The following is a 24,884-nucleotide window of genomic DNA, read 5'->3' on the forward strand; positions in this document are numbered from 1 at the left end:
CGATATTTTTTAGTACAGCAAAATAGAAGGGGTTGACTCGATCTAAACTTAAAAAACATCCAGCATTCAGATTTTGCACGTTAAAGGGTTTGCATTGCCGTTGTTTTTTTGTTCGGCGACCCTCATTGTAATATAGAAATTGTTCCATTTTTGTTTATTTCATTTGAAAAAATTGTTTTAAAAATGAACCACCGGCTCGGATATATTTATGGCTCGTCGAAATTTAAAATCGCGCAGTCGTGTTTAAAAAACCATCCCTTAAATTTGAATTCGATACGGTAGCGGTATATGCAAAACAGATGAATAAATTCAATGTGATGAACAGTTTATTGAAAGCCTTGGATGGGAAACGTTGCGCCAATAAAGGATCGTCGCACAAAATGGATTACAGTGAAAATTTGGATTATTTGTTAATTGTAAGGCATATTTTTGGATACATTTTTAATTGCAAAGTGAATTTCGTCTAAAAACAAAATATCTCAGAATCTGATGTGAACTTTGTGTACTGGGGATTTGGATTTAATGGCATTATCCGGAAAATATGATTTATTGGACTTTCTCTTTCCTTTGGCTCCAAGTATTCGAACAAAATCTCTGTGGAGAGTCTCTTCACGTGTATTACAAGATAAAATAGAGCCTCCACTATAAACCCATCTATGATGATTTTTAATTCACCTAAGAACGTCTTTAATATCTTCCCGTTGTGCGCCTTTTAGCCGTAAAGAGTTTACGGCTGCACTAAATCAATCTATAAACTCTGCTAAGAAAAGACTCTCTTTGCTGTATTTAAGCTGTTTCTTTTTATTTACCACCTAACCAGTGAATTTACTGGTAAAGGTGATGTATTTAGCATTTGAAAAATGTATTAAAATACGCCAAAGGTGTATTGCTACTTGATATCTTGGTTTTGGTTCTTTCATTTTATTTTCATTTCATTTCATTTATTTTCCGTAAAAAATATATCGATTACAACGACCCGCGTAGCTCCAGTATTTAAACAATTATAAGGAGCTACGTTGTATGTATAGCCCGATAATAGATATTTTTACAGAAGGTCCAGGCTCGATCCCTGGACGTGGCAGTTTATCAGCTATGTTGATTCGATTGACAACTTTGTTTGTTGATAATATTCCTTTTTTTAAATCTTTTACTTCATTAGTATTAATATACGTATTGCTATAAATAGAACAACAATGTCCAAAGCCAGCCACTTATATTTGTCGCCGTTGTCGATAACAGATGATTGCGTTTTTACAACGATCATTTAACAAGGTGGTTAACAAACTCGGCAAAATTTCAATTGAATTGGCGCTAATCGGAAATGTTGTCGTAGCCATAACTAGAAGTTCAGTTAATTACAGGCCGAAAACGAGTAATTTTGTATTGCAATTATGCTGCGTTGTCGGTTTTTGCAAAGCAAAATTCGGCGAACGAGATGTATGTACTAGTCAAGATGCATTTCAACGTTTCTACGAAATATTCTTAGACATTATTTAGCGATTGATAGCAGCGGAACGTATCAATACTTTATCCAATCCACATACCGATCCTGAATAAAATTTCGGGCATAAATTTACTCACAACTAAATGCACTCTACTCACTGAACCATTTCCTGTCCATTTCAGAAAATTCAATTTTGTAAATAAATTCGCAAAAATTTATGAAAATTCAATTTGTATACATCCATTCAACTCTCTAAAACGTTCGTGATTTTCATTCAATGGAAAACGAATTCAAAATACGAAATCATTAGACCGCATTTATAATCACATTTATGAAAAAGGAAAAAAAAAACGAAGAAAAATGAGAGAAAATTGAAGGGAATCAAAGTTAAACTGCCAAAAGCATTTTTCCATCATTTTTTTTCACTGAAGGGAAATTTTCGTTGGTTTCAGCCTTCATATAACAACAATTTGTCCATACACAAGCATATGAAAATGATCCTATAGTGTAGTGTATTTACGTTTACCCATGTACTAATGACTGTATGAGGAGAAAAGCAGAGAAAAGTTTTTTTTTCACTGCAGGGGATTGTCCATTAATAACATTGTGTTTGTATAATGCGAACACGTTATCTTAAAAATACAGTCAAATTATGGTGCAAGATTGTGTCATTATATACATGGGGTGAGACTGATTTTCTATCGAATTATTCCTTTAGGCTGCCGTTTAGCAGAGTTAGTTGATAGGCAGAAGTTACTTGCAACTAACGTTCATTATAATATGAGCAATCGCAGGTTATAATGATCCCAAAGTTATATAAAAAATGGGCAAGAAAAGAACTAGCATCTCGTCATAATGGAGAGGGCTTGTATTTAAAAGGGGTCATGAAAGTCGATGCAATTCGTTTGTTTTAGTTAAACAAGAATGACAATTGACGCGTTTAGTGGCTTTCAAAATGAACAGATTTTTTTTATAAGTCAGCCTCAGTCAACTTTGGAGTGTCTGCATAAGGCTCGGAACAGGTCAGGTTCAGGTCAGGTCAGGTCAGGAGAAAAAATACCTGAAGAAATCAGGTCAGGTTCAGGTAATTTCCAAACCTGACCTGACCTGAACCTGACCTAATATGAAAAATACCTGATCTGACCTGACCTGACCCGAATTTGATAAAAGACTAATTTGAATGTTATGGGCGTTTTCAGCTTAGATTTGAGTCAGGAAGCATTGTTTTGGAGATAATACTAAACGAACTGATTAGCCAATTTATTGCTTTCTTCGCGATTTATTGAAGAAATAAGTCGAACATTTTAAACGGTAGAAATCATAAACATAAAAAACAATAATTCATTATTTTCGTAATTGGAACAAAATTTAAGGCTTGTACCACGATTTAACGCACATAACCGTGTGGATAGTTTTGTGTGGGAGAAAGCGTCTGGTAGGGGTAATAACGTCAACACGGAAAATTCGTGGATTTCGATAAAGGCTGCGGAACGTATAATATAGCTGTAGTTTTCATAATACATAATACATTCATAATATAGCTGCAAGACTTATAAAAATATAGCTACTGAACGCATATTCTATTAACATTGGTTATTTACGTGCAATATGAGTTACACAGCTATATTATGGATTACCCAGCTACATTACGCATCGACAACACATGTTATAGCTAGGATTTGCATATTGTGGCTGTGTGCTCTATATCATAGCTGTGTAACGCATATTTAACGTATGAAAAATATAGCTGTGGGCTGCATATCAGAAAATGTATGGCACCATGCAGTCAAGTCATCCGTGCTGTTGCCCAATTGACATTATTGTTAATGGATAAAGAAAAATTGCACCGAAAACTGTTCTAAAATGGCTTAGTTGATTATAATGAGGTTTCATCATCAGGTTAACGCCTCTTCAATTGTCAGAATCCGTAGAAACACAGACGAATGAAAATATCAGAAAATTCACTACATTAGAAACGAATTAAGTAATTAGCCAAGTGTTGCTCCTAAAATTAAAATCGTCACACAAAATAATTAAATCGGCGATTCTTCACGCAGTATCAATTCACTTTCTTTCAGAACCTAAAACAATTCTAAAAAACTAGGCGTCCGTACGAGTTCAACGAGCTGTCACATGTTCTTGCAGCTTAAAATTTGGCCACGCAAAAAATCTTCCAAGAAGCCCCATTTCCATACATTTTCGTCAATTTCAGTTCCACAGCTATATGCCAAAAAATGGGGGTGCTAAGTCCACTTATAGATCTCACACGTATATTGGGATTTTCCGTGAACAGCTCCAAAGAAGTCTACTTCAACAAGGACCGATCCGGACTGAGCCGCGAACCATACTCGTTAAAGAGGGAAATGTTCCAGAATGGGCCTTCCAATACTGCCCTACAAAGCATAAAAACCTTAAGTCTTTAAGGTTTTTATGCTTTGTAGGGCAGAGTAGTCCAAAACATTAATGTCCTTGTTCTCCAAGGACAATTTGCATGACGTTTGTCAGAACAAAATAATAGTCCCACAAAACAATGAAATATTGAGGCATATCATTTGACTGAAAAAATAAATGATTTGGGATTTATTGTAGTAATGGTGTAGACTTGCCTCTTAAAAGTACCCTAAATCAACATCAGGCAAACACGAAAATAGCCTTCATTGCTTGACTGTTTTTCAAAATGTTTTTTTTTGTTTTTAATTTTTAAATACTTAGCAGGATAGAACTTTTATATAATTTCGGAATAATTTATAAAATTATCAGAAATGTAAAAAAATCAAAAAAAAAAATCAGGTCAGGTCAGGTTTTCTCAGGTCAGGTCGAAACAGGTTAAAGATCACTTCAGGTAAGGTCAGGTCAGGTAATTAAATTTCAGGTCAGGTCAGGTTAACAGATATTTCAGGTCAGGTTTCAGGTTGACCTGACCTGTTCCGAGCCTTATGTCTGCAAAACCCTCTCTAGCAAACAAACTTCGTTTTGACGCTGTCAAAATACCACCTTATTCCTTTGTTTGTAGGATCATACACTGTTGACTAATTTCTAATTTTACATGTAAAATGCAAAGGCTACGTCGCATTTTTACCACCTTAATAAATGAAGTTGGGTTACTAAAGAGGGCATTGGCGTCTGACCAAATGCGGTTGTTTTAGGAGGATCTAAAGGCCTCCAAGCAGAGAACTCTCTCTCTCTCTACGCATTATCAAAAAGGATGCCCAAAACACAGGTCAACTTGATAACAACGACCCGTGGTTCACGAGGCTAAACATCTTCTATAGACAAGGACGACATACAGTTTGTTCATTTCATTTTTACACAGTTTCTAAAGATTGTCGATATGTCAGAGTTTTTAATGTACCCAGTCAATTAAGTTCTTCCCAAATTGCGCAATATTTGAATTCGCGATAGAAATTTTAAATTTTGCGCCAAAAATTCATAATTTTCGAAGAACTTAATTGACTGGGTACATTTAAAACTCTGACATATCTAAAACTGTGTAAAAATGAAATGAACAAACTGTATATGGGCGACGATAGGCTAATGTTACTATTATAAAATGTAAAAAGTGTGTTAAAAATTTCGAAGTGATAGATTTTACATCGAGCACTAGAGGATACCTACTTGACACAATTGAAGTATAACAAGAATGAATTTTTTGCAAAAATTTTTTATGTCTTCTCAAGACATCTATTACATAAAATCAGGTTTGACGACACAAAATCGCTTGAAAATATTAAAAAAAACACTTTGAAAGAAAATAAGTAGAACGGAAAAAACGTGATGACCGGTCCAAGAGAAGTGCTCAACAACGTTTTCCATGTTTTCTTTTTATTTATTTTTTAAATGCAGTGGGTGGATTGTATTATCACTTATTGTAACATGTTGTGCGTAAAATCTCCAATGTTAAAATCAACCTTGTCGTCATTCTCATGTTACGTGCGGTGTCCGAGTCTAATGTAACATGTTCTTTTAAAAAGCGAACAGTAGTTTCAAATTAAATGAAAACACACGAAGAATTTAATTATCTTAAATTGAAAATTCTCATTCAATCGAATTTCAAAAGAAAGCAAAAGCAAATCCAACAAAAAAAATTGGAATTTTACTATTAAAACACGTTTTAGTTTAGAAAATGTTTTATCTCTTTGCCAGTTGTACAAAAGAATTAGGTGTGTATTGAGTCGAGTGGCCAGGTTGAAATGAGATAAGGGTGCTTATAAGATACACACAAAAAAATCAACAACAACAACAAGCGAAAAGACACGGACTTTGAAATGGAATGACATATAATATAAACGGAATAGGGAAAAACATTGAAAGAAATCTGTGTATAAGGGGATGTTAAAAAGTTCAAGAGGATGGATGAGCATTGCGATAATTAGAAATTTTGAAATTTGATTCTTCTTTGAGTTTGAGGAAACGTTTTATCCGGCTTTGTGATTTGTGTTGTACGAACGGGAAAAAAATGGTAAAGTATCCCTTTAGCGAATTTTCTAGATGGCTGAAGTGTGTTCTTTTGTGATCCGACGAAATTGGAGAGATTGAAGGAATGTGTTCGTTTTCGTTTTGTGTTAGGATGAGACAACAGATGTCATGTAACTACACTCCCGAAATACTATGCTGAAACCGAATTTTAAGTTTGCGAAATTGCACTTTAAAGTTACATCAAAAGAAGATTTTGATTAAAAATGATTCAATTTGGAGCTGCGGGAAACGATAGATTCGTTAAGCAATTTTTGCAATATTAATCAAATTTCTATGGAATGTTATTCAACACATAGCTTGGGAAAACAGCGCGAGAAGTGTTTTTTGTACTGCCTTTCTTTCTGGACTATAATATATCTACCGATTTCTTTTCGATTTTCACAAATTAAATGATGTGTACAGGAAATGGATTGGAGGAAATTTGCTTATTTATTACACAACCTATCTGTAACAAAAAATTGTAAAATTTATCGAAATTCCATCATATTTCAACAAACGATGTTCTTCAGAAATGTCTCGACCAGCTCTACCAGAAAATTCTGGGAATTTTTGAATAAGCGAAAATGTTTTATCGCAAAATAGCACCACGTTAGTAAAATTTCCTTAAACGACATCTGAAAGTATTACAATTTCCACAAACGGCTCATTTGAAAGTATTCGTCAAGACCTATTGAACAGTACGAAATTTAAGAAAATGGTCTCGAAATCAAGCGACAAATATTTACCACAAAAATTGCTGAAAATTGTCGATTAGAAATGTCACTTGTCACCTGAAAGAAATGAAATTAGTAGATACAGTCAGATGGAGTCGAGAAATAAAAGCTGCACAAAAATTAATCTTAGCACTTTTCCAAGAGGACCCCTTCAAGTGGTGAATAAAATTGGCTCGTTCGGAATGTGTTTTTTATGTAGGTTAAAGCACGGGATTTCGGTGGGGTTCTCTATGTTGCACTGATTGCAATATCTTCAAAGTCTTTCAATTTAAAAAAAACTTTAATTTGTCAACAACATCTTAAAAACACAAATTCAAGCCCACTCGAAACCAACTGGCGATCCACTTGTCACACTGACAAAAAAGTTTCGAAAAACTCACCTGTCGCAGGTAACTTTGTCTCCAGGTAATCTACAGGCGCTACAGCTGTGGCAGCTATTGTAGATTATCTGGAGACAAATTTACCTGCAACAGCTGAGTTTTTCGAAACTTTTTTGTCAGTACAAAACAAATTAAATAATCTTTATTAATTTGGTGTAAATTACTTATCAAATTGATCGTTTCCCGCAGCTCTCTGCTAGGTAAACACCGGTAAAACCGGAAAATGGCATTTCCTACGAAATTTGTTGGAAAAACTTCGTTCGTTCGCTTGGAAAATTTACTAAATAAATTTTAATGCAACAGTGGAAATGAAAATTCACAGAAGCTTCCTACATATAATTTCGTGTGACACATTTTAAATGGACGTAATAAACAAGCAACTGTGTAAGCCTTCTAAGTGCACTTGCCCTCCGATAACTTTCGGCCACCGCGTCCAAACGATGCAAAACTTAATTCATATTTTATCAAAAACTCATTTTCCTTCATATTAAATCCTTTCACTTTATGGAACTTCTTACTTTCCTATGTATAAATATAAATGACTCATCATGAAAATAGTATGATTGATGATGATTTTCATCTCAATCCACAGGACATAATTTATTATAAGAGAGAAAACTAACAGAAGCGAATGAAGGAAGAAAAAAAAATCGTACGAAAAGAATGGTGGGTGAATGATAATGGTGTTGCTTTTCGGACATTCCACGTTGTAGATCGTGTAATTTATATAATGTGAGTAGAAGGGTTGTGTGTTAAAGGGGTTTGTTTGCAATGGTAACCGATTTCATCGTGTATATATACTGTGTAATGTGGCGTGTTGTTTGAAACGGCGAATATTTTTTGGGGTTAATTTTTCGGGCGATAATTTTATTTATATTCTGCAGACATATTTTTGTTGACGATGATTTAGTGTGCCAAAGGATATAATATTAGTAGATGGTATCAGAGGAAAGGGATAAAAATGTAACTTAAGGAATGACATCGAAGATACATTAAGCCGCTAATTCTTTTTTTCTGCTCTTGCTTGCGTTCAATATGATTAGTAATCATTCATTTTATTGATGTACTAAGTAGAAAGAAATGTTCACTGTTTTCCGCTGTATTTACATTGTTTACATTATGGGTGAAGGTGGAATGGGCGGTTGAAATCTTTTGTTGGGAAAGGGTCTGAAACATTTTTTTTTCTTTATTCGTCACTCACATCTAGAAGCGAAACTCACCACCTGAAGTAATAAGCCAAATCTTGTTGCAACTCAGAATTTATTTGTGGGGACGATATAATTGTTAGATTGCAGTTTGGCTCAGATTGGTAAATAACTCTTCCGAATTCGAACATAGACCTAATGATCTCGAAAACTCGTAGAACAGCGCAGAACAATAAGACAACCAATCATAATTTCTCCACTGAAGAAAATGGAAAGTGTATCATCATTTCATCATTAAATCTGTTACTTCGTTTGTTTGAAGGTATCTACAGTGTTCGAAGCAAAGTATTTTACTTAGTCCGTTTTTGAATACATTTTATTGTCGAAGATCGTAGGTCATGACTCATTTTTACATGGCCTATTTTCCGATTTTTCCTCAATTTTATTTTTACAGTGGATGTCAGTGAAATTTAGGCAAGAATTTGCTTGAGCTGTTTTTCAGCTGGTCAATTCATATAAATAAAACTGCTCATACGTCTTTATACGGTTTCAACACTGCCATATGCGCGTGTAACTATTTCACCCGAATGAAGCAGTTTGTATGTGTGTACCCACTGAAGCAAATTCTTGTCTAAATTTCACTGACTGAAGAAAAATTTAGGAAAATATGGCAAAATGTGGAAAATACGAGAAAATGTTGAAAAATGTGTTCCTAAAAATAGTCCCTGCTTTTTTGTCAGTCCTATCGACAACGTAAATCTAGCTTCAAAGTAAAACTTGGTTAAATGAACATAATAGTCAAACCAGTTTAAACTGACGCTAGTAATCTTTTTGGGATGCGTTTAACACTTAATGCAAATCATCCAACAAAGAAATTTGAAATTCGGTTACAATTTTCGTCTTACGCTCAAACGCTACACATCACAAGATAGACATCATTTATAACACAATAAATTATGTGTATAGTTTTCTCTTTGTGTATAATGCCTTCAAAAGTAGCTGCAAAATCCTCAACATGAAACTTTGTGCTAAAACTGAATACATATAGAAAATTTCATCTCATTTATTATGCAGTCCTCCTTGTTTTTCTTTCCTCTTTTCGGATATACATACATCTCTAGCTACAATGTATCCGACATACATAAAAGCTATATCTATGGTAATGAAATGTTTGCACAGACTTTATTCTTTCCCACTTTTTTGCTTATCCAAAAACTTGAATATATTTGAGCTCATATATTATATTATTATACCGAATGAAAAACAGAAAGGAAAGAAGAAAAAAAAAATAAAGAAAAGAAAATTTCATGAAAAATTTACACAGATGGAATGAAATTGGTTCGGACAATTTTAGTAATTTTTTTTTTCTGTTTACTTTGCGTTTCGTTTTCAAAGGAATAGGCCAGGATATTGAATGAATATATTAAAGATTCGAATGGTTAGCTATAGAAATAACAAACACACGAATAAATAAGAAATTCTTTGATCTTTTTAGGGGATTTTATGTGTGCTTTTTCGGACTGTCAATGAATATGTAATGTGATTGTAGCAATAAAATGGTGATGAAATCGCTGACTCTTGATTTTAGTATCCATCGCGACATTTATTCGAATCCATTTTATGTGCATGATTTTAAAGTGCCAATAACCGCAACCGACAGTAAATTATGTCCCAACGAAAAGTGCGTGTCTTTTTACCCTTCATAAAATTCATATGTTCGAAAATTAACAACCACCATTGAACCCCATCTTAAACTCCAATGTTCAAATAAAAAACAAGAATTTTTTTTTGAAATCCTTGACAAATTCATAACACAGGATAATTCAGAAAAATGGCGCGTAAATAATTTTATTGTGACGCTGCATTTGAGCAATTTTATTGAAATGTTTTCGAATTTACTCTTACACCCTTTGTAAAGCAGTAAATTTATTTTTTTCTTTTATTATTCGTTCAAATATTTTTTATACTCGTTGATTTTCCCTCAAAATGTTAAATTTTTTATTCAACAACATTTTTTTTCGGTAAAAGGAAATGAAAAATTGATGTTGTTTGGGGTGAATAAAAAATTCATGATTTTGGAAGTTATTTTAACATTTTTTGATTAGATTCGTTTTTTTTCTCTTCTACTTCTTTATGTATACAACAAATTTTAAAACTGGGGTTGGAATATATCCATGCAGTGAAGTAGATTGATGTGTAAATCTTTTGGTTTATTTTTAATAGATTTTGATTTATTTACTTTGGAGAAAAGTATTTTCCTGGTGGGTGATAGAGATTTTTTGTTCACAGATATTTTGTGTTTAAAAATTAATCGTTGATTCTAGTCGAATTCGATTACGATAGAGGGTTCGGTATGCTGGAAAATTGTACCGACAGGTCACTCATTCCACGACCCACTTTAAATAATTTACTAAACTTGTACACTTCAAAGAATGTTTTTTTATTCTGACAAATTTTTAGGCAATGACTGCGATCATTTCAATGGAAATGGTCAGTCAAGACGTATCTTTCATTTCGGAACATTTTTGAGTGTCTGTGTGTATGTTGGCACTGAAGTGGAAACACTTGACCTTTAACAGACGACATCTATTAAGTTCGCCTAATCTTTTACTTCATTTGATTCAACATAAATTTTGATATATACCACAGCACTAGCTGTAGCGCGTTATTGACGTTGTTGTTAACCTGTTACAGACGGTAAGGTAATCAGAATTATTATACTTCATTCGATAAAAGTATTTTTGCTCGGTTGACTTCCAATCTTGTACTTCAATTTTTTAACAAACATTTTACTATAAGTATAGACCATATGATCCAGAGCTTGTCATTATTTTTGTGGTCGTTATCGATAACAGATGAATAGCCGTATGTGACAGATTAATGGAAGATGGCTTGATGAAATAACTGGAGAATGACCAGAAATGATTCGTTGAAGTTCTAATACGTAGTTGTGAGACTTGTTCAAAAATTTTGTGAAGACGAAATTGTTCTCTTTTCTAAACTCCTCTAAAGCAAAGATTTATTGCGATTAGTATTCAGTTTTGAACTTATAGTTAGAAGTAAGAAGCATTAGGCAGGCGACTTTTTTTTACGATTTATACACAAATTACTAAAAATAACGAGACTTGAATATTTATTATGTTTCCTCCTTTGAATACCACGAAACGGACCACATTCGAAGAAAACTATACAAATAGAGTTATCGATTAGTTATTCGTTCACCCTACTACTCTGAGTGTAAAGATATCTAATATCTTACTATATCGAAAATAGAAGGAAAAAAAACCTGCAAAACCATATATCATAACCCCACTATCCTTGTGAAGAAACCCACATTTTATAAACATTAATAAAAATAAATTAAGAATTATCGCCCGTCCGAATAGCCAGCTAAAATAAAAAAAAGAAGAAAATGCTCTCGTTTCCATAAATTTCTCATAACTTTCCGCTTATAAAAATAATGAGCACATAACCAAGCGTTTTTAGCTCCCACACCACATAAATACTCCTCGCTTCGTAAAATTTACTATCCAGACCAAACAATAAATATATATCTTTCGTACTCATACACGTTGTAAACGTATACCTACACAAAAATGTAAACGTTGTCACACACATATACTCGCATACATGTTGTACCCTATATCATACCTAAAAATCATCCATATCAACAGAAGCAAAAAAAACTCTTTCCTTTCTTCAAACATCTCCTCACCTCGTCCTCCGCTAGCGCGCCGGTGAACGGGGAGCGTATATAAATATATTTTCCTACTCAACGTATTCCAGTCCCCGCATTTTGCTCTTCACTCAACTCCAACATGATTTCGATTCCAAAAAGTCCACGACACGCTTTCAGCATACCAACGACCCCCGTATGATTACAAACATACTTCGTGTGTGATGTATACGTACGTACGTACAATCTATATATGTGGGTTTTTGCGCTTATACAAAAACGTATAGAGAGACATTCGAGCTTGGTGTGGTATGCATATATATACGAAATATATATATATCATTCCGCCGGAGTATGGAGCGACCCCCTTCATATTTTTTTTTACTCTCAACTGTACGTAGCATGGGGATCGGGTAAAAATTTCCTTATATGTATAAAAAGGAAAGAATGATATAGTATTCAAAAAAAGAGAAAAGAAGGTGCGGGTGGAATAAAGGGGTGAATTTCATTCGATATAAATTCATTTATGCCATCTCGTCGGTATACGAAAAACTTTTTACATTATGTGTGTATGATATACGAAAATGAACTTCTATTTATGTAATATGCTGAATTATGTATACAGTCAGCCAGCGGTGGTATATGAAAAGACATGAGTGACATTCATTTCAATACAAAATACATTTCTACTATATGATAAATGAACGGGCGACATCTTTAAAGTATGGTATAAATTGCGAAACGAAAATTTAATTGTCATAGCCTGTCACACACATTTATGCTTTCCGCTAATGATCGAAACAATGAAGCGAATTCCCATATACACAGTGCTCGGTAAAATCGACCAATCCGGTAACGATTTGAATTATTTTGAATTTTAAATTCAAAAAGGGGTGAAATTGAAGTCGGAAATCTGAGCGCATGCGTTTCTCATTCCACCGAATTGCGATTCAAAATAAAAACCAATTTCGTTGTTGGGTAGAAAGGTAAATGCAAAATATTTCTATAGAATGGGATGTTGAATTTACCGTCCACGTTTTTCATTGGGCATTAAATTTGAATTGGGGATGTGTTTTTTTATGTACTGTAAAAAAGAAGAAGAAAAACTTTTTCGTTTACCTTCCTCTTTTTTTGGCTCTGGTTTTTTTTTTGAATGTCTATTCCTAATAAAATATAAAGTCGACTGAAAATACTTTTTACAGGAAAATAAATAAAGGGAAAATGGAAATTTTTTTGTTTGATTTCCCGTACATGGAAGGGAAAGCTGATTTATTTTTATTACACTCGTACGACGCGAGAGTTTAAATCGTTATTGGACTTGTCGCACGAAAAAACTAATTTTGTACAAGACTAAGATCATGTCTAAACATGTGACAATCCGTTATAAAAATGAATTTAATCATATCGGATTTATTCAAAAGAGATTGTGGGTACTTAGGCCCAGGGAATACCTACGAACTCCAATGAAAACTGTCACATTTTTTAAAAATAATTACCGGTACTGGTAGTGGTCTTGTATACAGAATTTGTTTTAATCATAATCAAATCCGATATAACGACCGAATCTATTACTTCCAATGTATGTATCGGCTAATATTTGAAACAAAATCTTTTACTTCATTAGTTTAATTTAAACAAACAATTCGCTATATAAGGCCCTATTAGGCGCATTTATTCTTAGTCGTTTTTGTCAAGAAGAGATGGTGATGAATGATGATGTAAAGAAGAAACTCCTTTACAACGAGTGAGAGCATTTAATTCCATCGTCAGCGACATCCATCACTTTTATTTCATTTGATTTGGTATTCAGATATATTGTCAAATGGGAAGTGGGAAAGAATACGAACGTCAGTTAAAAAGTCAAATCGTTTCCGGTTGGTTCGGAATAAAAAGAAAGGCAAATAAGAAAAAAATACACGAATTTAGGCATCATCAAAAAGCCGTGGGTGCTTCATAAACTGAAGAAATAAAAAACTATTCCATGTTATCGTTACTTTTCTGAATTATTCCGCCATATATACCGGCCATGGTATAATTTGATGTTCCCTTGGCTAAGCAAAATAACATATTCAGGTCATTCCGTTGAAATATCAACACACAGTGAATAGGAAAAAGTCACATTTGAGTTTGGATAATTTTATTTATTTATTTTTTTTACAACATTTTTTCGCATGGTCCGGTTTTATTTCTATTTTTTTTTCGTCTTTCGTCAGTTCAATAAAAATATTTTGTGTATTTTGAAAGGGAAACATGTTTGTCCTTTTTCGCAAATATAGGGTAGGTTCCATTAGGTTGATTAAATTTGATGGTCGCATATCCATTCGATTTGTGTGTACATTTGACGACAGAGTTAAAATTTTTGTCGTTTTCAGTTATACTTTTTTCTTCTCTACTCTGCTGTATACATATGAGTTGGATATGAGCTGATTTGGTTTCGATTCCTTTATCAAAATATTTATTCAGTGTACAGCGCATGTCCTTTTCGTAATAAAATTAATATTTATTGTTGTGAAAATTTAAAAATAAAATGGAAACTTCGCTGTTAACAGAATAGAGCACACTGACATGAGTAATTGAACGGATGTTTGTGTTTACATACCGATTGGGTAAAGCTGTAAATTTGTGGACAAATTAAATGGCTTGTTTTAACCACATCAAACAAAATTAGATACAGAAAATATTTGAAGAACTTGAGCGGGTTCCTTGTCTTTGATTGCGTGAGAAGAAGAAGACACAGTAAAAACATTGATGATATTTACGCAGAATTTTTTTCTGATCTCCATTTTGTAGGGGAGTATATGCTTTCACTACCACAAATTCAAGACTTTAAAAAAAGCAATCAGCCGACTGAGGAAAATTTACCTGTCTGGAATTTCTCTGTCAAATTATCTATTCAGACATACCTCAAACACTAATTTATGTCATGATTTGAAGTCGGTACCAGCCCTGTTTTTAATTTTGTTAACAGCCTTATCATCTGTTATCGAAGGCATCGAGAAAAATAAGCGGTGAACTTTGTCTTATATAACAATCTGCACGTTAAATGAAGTGAAGTAGTAGATTTTACGTTATCAAATATTTAGATTAACGGCATCGGGGAATCGGGCACACGGTGCAAAAAGAATGCACTCTTGAAATACATAAAAGGTGAACCTAACGACAAGGTTCTGAAATGCTTTTCTGCACTTTTTTGGTGATTTCTTAGCAGCTTTCCACGATTCCCCACATTTTCCATCAGCAGATGGCAATGTCTCAATGCAAACTATCCTACACTTGTTCATGGAAAGTTTTGCTGCTGTCTTGTGTAAGAGGCTAGCGGAAGCAACTGAAGATAGTCAGTCCACTCTGACCTGTGAGCGCCGTTAGTTCTCGAGGTCGAAACGGCTTTTCGTTTTTCTTTTTTGCCATTTTACGTGATGTGTGGAAAAGGGAAGAGCTATAGCTCTGTTTATCGTTCGAAATGATGTTTCTCCGAAGGATGTTTCCTTGAAGTTCAATAAATGTGAAAAGGAGTCTTGTTTCGGTTTTCTGTGTACGGAAATTCGGTTCTTGCAATTTGCGCCTCTGAGTTTTTCGTCTCAGGTTAAGCAAAATTGTTATGTACGAAGTACGAAGTTCTTTCAGAACCTTGCCTAATGACTCCTTTTACAAAATGTTGGTATCGAAAAATCGTTTGTGAGTTCACATTTTACGTAGTTGAAAAATACATTGTTTTAGCACCGTGTGCCTGATTACCCCACGCCATTACGAAGAACTATAATTTGTGATATGTCAGCTTTACGTCCCTGCTACGTCCTTTCACCTACACAATTGTGTTTTTTCAGGTCTTTGAAATTTTATCAATTAACAACAAAATTAAAATCTGCTCTATTTTCTACTGTAGACTGTTTTCAGGTCGTGTTTCTAATAAAACTCCTGAAGTTCATGCACAGAAAAACGTTTCCATTCCAACCACCTCACACACAATACGAAAATCTTCTTCGACATTGTGTACATCATTCTAATTCCAAAGCCCATAGGCGAAAAAATATTTTTCTCATTTTACTAGGGATTACACCACTTTAGCTCCTCTTTTTATCTCTTAAGCGATTTCAAACATAAATAAAACTTGTGTCCGTATCTCTAGGGATTTTAAAGAAACATTTTTTTGTGATTTGGGGATAGAAGGTTTTTTTTTCCTTCTTCTCGTCGTTTGCTTCTTTTAGGTCCGAAAAAAAGGAAGAAAAGATACACAAGCGCAAGGAAAAAAAAATTGTATAACCAAAATTGTATAATAAAAAAAATCATCCCCTGAGATGACGTCAGTACAGTGTGTGATGGGTCATCCAAATCCAAATGTTCTTCTGTGTGATATATAACGTACGTATACACAATATATCGCACAAAAGAAAATGGAAATATGATGCTTTTGCTGGAGATGTTATTTTGGTTATTTTTCATGTAACACATAGAACTTATGCCCACAGAATCATATATGGAATATGGGATGAAGGGAATGATTTACAGCAAAGGGAGGAAAGCCGTGTGTATGAACACACATCTATATGCGCGCATTCTATTTATTATTTTTGTAGAACGAAAAAGATATAAATTCCACAGACTTTCTCCTATATCATAAATGTTAAAAGAAAATAATTTGTGTTTCTCACCCTCATGTATAGTGCATAAGTCATGTACGTAATGGGGGTGGATGAATGCGGTAAGTAAAATTTTCTTTTCATTTTTTTTTTAAATCTTGTGTAAAGTCGATTATGAAAATTGATAAATGATTGGGATAAATAAAAAAGTACATTGCCCATGGGGGTTGGTGTGATGGAATATTACTGTTGCGGTACTTTCACATATTTTTGATTAGATTCAAGAACATCAATTTTTCCGTTGGTGTTCATTTTACGTTCAAATATTTTTCAGTTTATTTATTGTATTTGAGACAGATTTAGTTGCCGTTACTACGGTGGGATTTGGGGTGGTTAATCCAAAATGCATCAAATTGAAAATCCTCCATTTTCTTCATCACACTATCATACAAAAACTAAAATGTCCAGCATTCGAAAGCTTCAACAACTTACAAATACAAAGTGTTATAAAGAAATTAATTCAACAAAATAACCATAAATAATATTCCATGAGGCGAGAGTCCAGTAATCCATCATATTTCATCCCTTTCTGGCACTTTTATTTCTTATTTATACGACGGTGTCGGGTGGCGTATATTTTCTTACTACACATACACAACGGTATACAAGATTTTATGAAACATTCATTTTTGTATACTCCAAAATAAACTGTTGTTTGGTGGAATGAGTGATGTGTACTGGGCGAATCGATCTGAATATCTCTGCACACACACCGGCCGTACAGATACACCATTCACAGACGAGTGGTGTTTAAGGCAGAATTGAACGTAGATTCTTATAAGAATAATGGAAACGATAAAAGCGTCAGTGGAATAAGAAATGGTTAATTTTAATAAACACAGCACAAAATAAACTTAAGTAGCATTTCTGGAGTAGGAATAGGTGGAGAATGTTAAAAAAACAGAGATATGAGAATGAATACACAATATGTAACTATCCATAGCCTAAAAATTGATTCCTTGTTTAAGTCTGAAGTATGAAGACAATACTTTAAATTAACAGCTTCCTTTTCACCATTTTAGGAGACCATCAGTCAAAGCAGCGATCCCGGTTAATATTGAATTTCGAAAGATATTCAATCGCTACTACACGACAGAAACAGAAAAGACTGCAACGAATTATCACACAGGCATACGCTGCAACGACCGACAGGAACACATGTCTCTGTTGACTTCATCAACCCATATTATGTCCCCAATCGACTGCTACAGCGGAAAGGTTCATGTGGGGTAGAAGTTAATTTATTTCTCAACGAATTACTTTGAATACAAAATGAGGATTTACCAATGCACATGGATTGAAGCCAACAAAATTTTTCATCAGGTAAAATTACATTTCGTCAACGGTATAAAAGAAAAGTGTATCTACATTTTGCACTGTGTGCACAATCCAAGGCAAATTCTGAGGGTGAATTTAATTGATTTTTATTTTGTTTAGCCAAACGAGATGATTACATACATATACTGATTTCCTTATGTAACCATTTATACACACACAAAAGACTCATACAGTGAGTTTTGTGAAGAATGGATGGAAGTCAAGCAAAACATCTCCATGCACATCTCTACTTATTCCGTCGTTATCTTAGCTGACCAGTGCCAGTACGAAAGAGAACATTATTATTGAAGTGAGGGATATATAAACTGTAACGTAACATGTTCGTTTAACAAGTTAAATTTTAGCAACGTTTTCATGTTATCTTCCCTTCGCAGACAAATTGAATATTGAGCTGACAGACTGTGTTAATTGAATTAAGAATGGACTCATGGAAGGGCTTGAGAAAAAAATATTCATTTTTTTGGTAGGTATTCAATTCTTTTTTATCAAACTGACACTGAACCATATTTGAAGGAAAAGATGATGTTTTAGTATTACTAGTACTTAGCTCTGCTGTAAGATTTTCTTGGAAATATTTCCATATGGTACAAGAGGAAAGAGAAATTTGACATGTTTTCTGATTTGGGAGTGGTTTGTAAATGATTCAACACAGAATTTGTTTAGCAAAGTCTAGATTCAGGCTAGTGTGGACAGGTGCGATTCAATCATCTGTCATCGACAGCAACGAAAGAAATATAAGATCACTTTCGATGTTATGTAGAAAAGAGTGTGTTAAATCAATTGAAGTAAGAGATTTATATCTAACACTAGGCGATAAGTTGAACAACAGAAGTAAAAGATTTATTGATTATATACTTGCCATTTAAAAAGATACTTAATTAAGACACATGAGTTTGTGTAGAGTGTCGTCAATTATTCGTAGGTGTTTCTCAGACCCATCGAAGCCATTAAACTAGGTGGAGACTCCCTATTAAGTGCAATAACGGCTTCGTTCAATCAGTGCCTCCAATGGGAAAAAATCCCGGAAGCATGGGAAAATGCAGAGATCACATTACTGCACAAAAAAGGGGACATAACAAAGCTAGAAAATTACCGGCCCATAAGTCTTTTATCAACACTGTACAAGCTATTCATGAAAATCATCACAAAAAGGAACACGAAAAAGTTCGACTTCTACCAACCAGTCGAACAAGGTGGATTTAGATCAGGTTTCAGCACGAACGATCATTTACAAGTGATGAGAACGTTGATTGAAAAATGCAACGAATACAAGATTAGCATAGTCTTGATATTCATTGACTTCGAAAAAGCTTTGACAGCTATGTATACCTTGGTCACAAACTTAAATTAGGTCTAGACAACCAAACTGCAGAAATCAAGCGTAGAATTGGTCTTGGATGGGCAGCTTTCGGGAAACTCAGCCTGATTTTCAAAAGCAAAATGAATAATAGTCTAAAACGGAAAGTTTTCGATAGGTGTGTCCTTCCAGTGTTGACATATGGAGCAGAAACGTTAACATTAACCAAAGCATCTGAAAATAAATTGAGAGTGGCACAAAGAGCCATGGAACGAAGTATGCTTGGAATTACACTCAGAGACAAAATGACAAACCAATGGATTCGCCAACAAACAAAAGTCGTTGATGTCATGGAAAGAATTGCGTCTCTAAAGTGGAGTTGGGCAGGACATATTGCAAGAAGGACAGATGACCGTTGGACCAAAGCCATCATGGACTGGAGACCCCCCACAACAAGACCTGTCGGAAGACCACCAGAGAGATGGACAAACGGAATAAAGAAATACATCAAAGGTACATATGGACACACGAACTGGCAACAAGTGGCAATGGATCGTACAACATGGAAAAATTTAGGGGAGGCCTACATCCAGCAGTGGATACAAACAGGCTAAAGAAGAAGAAGAAGAAGAAGAAGTTTCTCAGACCTATGTACGAGAAAAACCATAATAATGTTAAAGCAGGACCTATTTTATAGGAACTGAATTCCTAAAAATTCCTTAATTTTTGCGTCACGTTTTACGGATCTTTTAGGTTAGGTTTATTCAGGAGTTCGTGGACATACATACAGAAATGTCTCACCGTCTCTGGTTCTAGATCACATCCTCTGGGCCCTTAACGATTCCCATCCTGTCAAAGTACTTCAGATTCTTTTGTCACGTCATAATACCGATCAGCGTGCGAAGCTTGGCTAGGCCCAGAGCAAGAAGGAACTTGGTGTTCACTCTATTACCAAATTTTTTTTTTGATTGCCTGCAGCTAGTCAGAGCTTGTCATCTGTTTTGGTAGATTCTTTCCGTTTTCCTCTTTACCACATCTTTGATCAAACCTGCGTACCTTCATATAGCTGGTTCGGCTCCAATGAATTTCGTACTACTCCTTTCTCTGGCTAGTTCGTCTGATTTTATATGTATCTCTAGAGCAACAATCAATAATAAACAATCGAAGGTTATTCAGTTATTTTTGTGGCCTTTTTTAGTTGTCTTTAATATTTTTGAGTTAAATCGATTACATTCGGATGGTATATACGAGAAACCAGAATTCAGGAATTTTAAGGAATTTAATTCCCTAAAATAGCCTCTGCTCCAAAGAAATTTCTTGCATTTTAACACGATTTTCTTAAAATTTAAAGAATTTTTTACCTGATTTACCATTGATTTACAATTTATTAACCAAGTCAAACTCAACGAAATACAATCATTTAGCTCAGGAGATCACGGTAAATCACCGTCTTAATCACCCTCGAGCTTAATCTGTTACGAACGTCATCTGTTATTTACAACGACAAAAACAAGTAAATGATGAGCTTTGCCTAATGCAGTCTTAAATAGCAAAACTTATGTTTGAACAAATGAAGTAGTAGATTTTGCACAAATCTTTTCAAAATATTCGATGATTGGAAGTCACAGATTCGACCATTGTACTAGTGATATGCTTGCCGTCTGTGCCCCTCGTTGTCATTATGTTTTCAACCGATATTTTTAGATATCGGTTTATGGATCTTATGGTAAAAATATTGAGAGGAATTACAGGATAATAAGGTTTAGATTTTCAGACATGTAAAATTCTAGCGAATTTTAGTTTTTCTATGCTAGTAATCTAGTTGAACGATTTTTCAAAGATTTTGATGCGTTTATTCATCTATGTTTCATAAGAGCTCGTATAGCCGTCTTGTCTCTTGTCGTTTTGTATCATTTGTCCAATTAATCTCTCTCTCAAATGTTTACGACAAATACCACCGAAAAAAATCATTTATAATTAATTTGTTACCAACAACACTAACAATGAACGAAAATTAAGTCTAATGTGAATGCGTTTCACACACACCGAACAATATGAATACTTTCTAAGCAGCAAAAGTCTTTTTCAACAAAAAAAATGTTCACTCAATACTCTGAAAACTTAATTTTATATCTCATTTAATTGGATAATTTATATTTATTTATTAATTGATTCAATTATAATGATGGGTAATAGAGTTTAAGTCACATTGATATTGATGGTCATTGAGAAAATAATATAAAAAAAACGAAACACAAAAAAACTTGTCTTTGAAACGTATATGTATAAAGCATAACATCCAATATCGCATCGTCGTCGTCGTCGCAGATGCTTGCATCTATGGAAGAAAATTTCTATAGAAAAAAAAAATTGGATGTCATTTTATAATACTTGTAAATTTATTGGTTTGAGGAAATTTATTATGTATTTCTCTTTATAGGCGACTTATTTACACAAACATACACTGTGTTCACGTTCAGTTCAAGATAGTTTTGCCTTATTATTTTTATAATTTACTATAGCCTCTCGGTTTTTAATCTGTTATTAAGTCTCCATGTTTGGTTGATATTATTATTATGATGATGTGATCATGTGAATTATTTGGTATCAATAATTAATGGATACCATGTTTTAATTACCCGATTATGTCATATTTTATGTATTAACTACATATACGTGTACACCATGATACCACCGCTTGAATTTCACAATATGATATGGATGCTAGCTAGCCCCTGAGTATAGTACAATGCAATGCATTCAGATGTATTCTTTGATTGAGGGATGAAATGGATATAATCGTCCGAATATTGAAATGCGTTTTTCAATAGCAATTAGTCATGTTAATTGAAAAAGGGATCATCCTTTTGTTCGAAGGCTTAGACCACATCGCTGCAGTTGGAGGAGTGATTGAGCCGAACACCGTTTTCGTTGTATTATCACTTTCTTTTGTGGTATAAATTTGGTATGGAAAACGTTTCTGCCACTGTTTCGATCTGTGAGATAGTGTGTAAGCATCTTACGATGCTTTGTATTAAATAACGATGTTTAAAAAATAAACCATATCTCATCAGGCCATGGCGACAGTGGCAAAGAAATTCCCAACCTCTATGAAGTAGGTCATACTTGCATGTACAAGTCTAGTGAATCATAAATAATAAATGTTGTTTTATTCAAAAGCAAATGGACTCCTTGTCTCAAGCGATTCACTATTCACAAACAATTCTGATACCACATATTAAAGGGTTCTTTTGATAATGATCACCAGTCGAATCTATTACTTCTATTTATCCAGGTGTCCAGGTAGCTCAATCGGTAGAGCATAGGACTCATACCCAAGAGGTCCCGGGTTCGACTCCCGGTGCAAAAATGCTTGCCTGGTTTTATTCTAATCACTTGGTGATTAAGCACTCGCTATTAGTTATCTAATGGCTGTACGACCGTAACAAAGTCGCAAATTTCAAAGAAATCCAATATTCGATTTCTTCGCAACAATCACGCCATATTGACATAATGTCAATGACACAATTCACAATATACAACAGACTGTAGGATAAGCGCCATCTATGATCGACTAGTCGCTCATTGGGAAAATACATGAGTCATTAGTGATGGTTGTGGTCTTCGCATACCACTCGTGGCTTAGAGAATTCACAACGTATGGGACGTTTACACGGTCGATTTGTGAACTATCTGAGTCCGGAGAGATATGATGAAAAATCACAATTCATATGATCAAGTGATTTGTGCAATAGCACAACAGGCCCACTAGAGGCTTAGGTGCTGGGCTAACCCCCTTCCCATCCAATCCAATCCAATCCAATCTATTTATCAACAGATTTGAAGGTTTTAGTTCATTAGTTCAAGCAGTTTTTCGATAAGTGTTTTTACAACAAAAAATTTGTTGTGAGAGTAAGGACGAGGCGTCCGTGATTTTCGAATTGTTCCAACGAAGAACTTTTCACAAACAAACAAAGAAACATGATACCCAGATATGTGCAAGGCTGCAAACTTTGGGAAGGACTCGCAGATCGCTATTTTATAATACGCGGATACACACCTTTTCAGTGCAAACAAATTCACCAAAGTGAAAATCTATACAGACAGAACTGACAATTTCAAGTAACCCTTAAGGTCACGCTGAAAGGCACTTTCAGGTAAAAAGGTCAGAGCTCTGTATGAAGTTCAATGTTCATGACCATTGATCATATTAACAAAGGTTTAAGTGTGAATGGTTTTTTAGTTTAGGTGTAGACTCTTTGGCATTTTTAAAAAGCTGTATGGAAGAAACTAACGTTCTTAAAAAAAAGTCTGTGGCAACAATCTTTTGGCTATGTAAGTTCAAGTTCATGTTTTTCTTGATAACCAGTGAAATAGCACAAAACGGCACAAGTATAGACACGAAATATGTTTTCTGTGATTCCAAATGGAAATTTGAAATAATGTCTGTAAGGAGAATTCGGTGAAGAAGTACTTTGAATCTGTGCCGTCTACCGGTTACCCCAAAGGCCTTCGGGTCATTTATACAAAAAAAAGTCAAGAAGTCCTTCGAAAATCGCCCGAACTACCCAAGTCATTTAGAAATTGTTGTTCAAATAATCTTCTGGCAAAATCTCTACTACCATTAAACATTTTGGATTTTTATTGAAAAAACTTAAGTTTATTTTCCTTAGTGAAGGTCCATTTTTGTCCGTAATCGTTATTGGAACGTAACGTTTTCCGGTACTAATATAAACGCAATATTGTCTTCCTTTTACCTGCAACAAATCCAATGTCTTTCATCGTACATATATATCAACTCTTCTATTCCATTGGTTAATGGACTTTTTTTTACTTATTTAATTGCAAACTTGCCAATATTTTTTCAGTTTACTCAAATGTTAATTAAAAACCCAAAGCAGTTCGTCCTCGTCGTTTATTTTATTTGAAATGTAACAGTCAAATCTAGGTATATAATACATTTGATGGCTTAACACTCATGTTAGCAAATTAATTGAAAAATTTAGAAATCAAGACCGAATGAAATAAAATACAGAAGAAAAGAAGGAACGGAAAAGTAAGAGAACAGAAAATGTTTCCTTATACATGTTGTTTGGATAAAAGTTAAATTGAACTTCCAACTTATTAAGTGAAGGCATGGGTATATGGAGAGAAAGAAAGAAAAAACTTTTTTCCTTTTTTTTATTTTCTGTTCAAATATAATTCTTGCAAAACTAAAATACCAAGACAGAATTTTTAATTCCACTCGTTTTTATGGTCTATAGTTAAAAAGAACGAAAGAGAGAGAAAAGAAGAAAAATTATCATTTGGCCGAATGCACTAATTTTGTTTGTTTTAATTTTTAGATCCGAGCATTATTAATGGTAATGAAGGAATCGCACACGACAAGACATTTGGATTGTAGACATCAAGTAAGACATGAAGTATTTTTGAAACGGAACCGATTTTAAGATATATTTTTTGTGTTTGCAATACTTAGATTTCTCATCATGTGCTTATTGACATGCTAAGCCAACTCGAACTTAGATGACCAGTTAAACCGGACAAGCAGGAAGATATCACAATATTTTAGAAATGTTCCTCTTTTGCGATGAGGAATTTTAAAAAAACATTTCGCCTTCTAACTCTTTCATATTTGTAAGAAGGATGGGCGAATTGAAAAAATCAGAACGTGAACGAGGGCGGCACACAAAACGAAAAAATCCTGGCATTTGTAAAGCACAGGCTCCATAAGCTTAATGGTAGAGCTACGCAGAAACTCCGAAAAATTCTGGAAAA

At 34.1% G+C, this 24,884-nt stretch overlaps 1 long non-coding RNA gene across 1 annotated transcript; it reads left to right on the forward strand.

Annotated features, from left to right (window-relative positions):
• Positions 1-85: 85 nt before the first annotated feature.
• Positions 86-24,884, forward strand: LOC119066807. Its single transcript, XR_005085796.1, has 6 exons — positions 86-416; positions 17,494-17,794; positions 17,909-18,128; positions 18,184-18,272; positions 24,452-24,517; positions 24,586-24,884. It is a non-coding gene; the product is annotated as an uncharacterized LOC119066807 (long non-coding RNA).

This window comes from Bradysia coprophila, chromosome IV (genome assembly GCF_014529535.1).
Source record: "Bradysia coprophila strain Holo2 chromosome IV, BU_Bcop_v1, whole genome shotgun sequence".
Classification (NCBI taxonomy): domain Eukaryota; kingdom Metazoa; phylum Arthropoda; class Insecta; order Diptera; family Sciaridae; genus Bradysia; species Bradysia coprophila.